Source organism: Seriola lalandi, unplaced genomic scaffold, assembly GCF_002814215.2.
Source record: "Seriola lalandi dorsalis isolate HSWRI2012SDOR001 ecotype SW California unplaced genomic scaffold, Sedor1 jcf7180002054469, whole genome shotgun sequence".
NCBI lineage: Eukaryota > Metazoa > Chordata > Actinopteri > Carangiformes > Carangidae > Seriola > Seriola lalandi.
In genome coordinates this window covers 1109869-1111520 of record NW_019525022.1, presented here as the reverse complement: position 1 = coordinate 1111520, position 1652 = coordinate 1109869, and positions in this window count along the sequence as shown.

The following is a 1652-nucleotide window of genomic DNA, read 5'->3' as shown; positions in this document are numbered from 1 at the left end:
GTTTAGCCAGAATGGGAGGAATTGAAGACTTGTGGTTACTGCCTTGTTCAATGAATTCAAAGGGACAGCCCTGGAGTGGCTCTCTCTGAAGGCTTGGCAAGTTTATTTATATTGCACGATTCAGACAAAAGGCAATTCAAGGGGTTTACATAGGCATACAAATTAAATATCAAGAAGACATTAAAATGCACTTAAGACAATAAAAACAAAGCAATTCTAAGTACTTTACAGAGGCACACAAACACATTAATAAGACATTGAAAATGCATTCAAAAGACAATAAATAAACAGAAACAAAAGCAAAACAAGCAAATACATAGTTAAGGAGAGACATGGACCATGCTGAAGCTCTCACCATAATGTCCATGACTACTACTGTCCAGTAACAAAACAATGCAAAACAATGGTTCAAATGAAGTAGGCCATTCCTTCGAATCAAGCACCTCCAGGTTTCCCCATTGTTGCACACATGAGTATTGAAGTCCCCCATCAGAACTAAAGAGTCCCTAGGTAGAATCCTTCCAAAGGCCCCATCCAGAGACTTCCAGGAAACAAGGTAAGGTACTTTTTATGCCTTGTTGTAATACTATGTCGTATTTATGACTTTTTGTGTCTTACTATACTATGTTGTTTTTATGACTTTTTATGCCTTACTATACTATATGGTTTTCAAGCACTTATATGCCTTACTATACTATGACATTTTTATGCCTTTTTATGACTTACTATACTATGTTGTTTTTATGACTTTTTATGCCTTACTATACTATATGGTTTTCATTCACTTATATGCCTTACTATACTATGACGTTTTTATGCCTTACTATACTATGTCGTTTTTATGACTTTTTATGCCTTACTATACTATGACGTTTTTATGCCTTACTATACAATGACGTTTTTGTGCCTTTTTATGCCTTACTATACTATGTCGTTTTTATGACTTTTTATGCCTTACTATACTATATAGTTTTCATGCACTTTTATGCCTTACTATACTATGATGTTTTTATGCCTTACTATACTATGTTGTTTTTATGACTTTTTATGCCTTACTATACTATGACGTTTTTATGCCTTACTATACTATGTCGTTTTTATGCACATTTTATGCCTTACTATACTATGTCGTTTTTATGACTTTTTATGCCTTACTATACTATGTCGTTTTCATGCACTTTTATGCCTTACTATACTATGACGTTTTTATGCCTTACTATACTATGTCATTTTTATCACTTTTTATGCCTTACTATACTATGTCGTTTTCATGCACTTTTATGCCTTACTATACTATGTAGTTTTTATGAGTTTTTATGCCTTACTATACTATGTCGTTTTTATGCCTTACTATACTATGTCGTTTTAATGCACTTTTATGCCTTACTATACTATGACGTTTTTATGCCTTACTATACTATGTCATTTTTATGGCTTTTTATGCCTTACTATACTATGTTGTTTACATGCACTTTTATGCCTTACTATACAATGTCGTTTTCATGCACTTTTATGCCTTACTATACTATGTCATTTTTGTGAGTTTTTATGACTTACTATACTATGTCATTTTAATGCCTTTTTATGCCTTACTATACTATGTCGTTTTCATTGATTTTTATGCCTTACTATACTATATCGTTTTCATGACT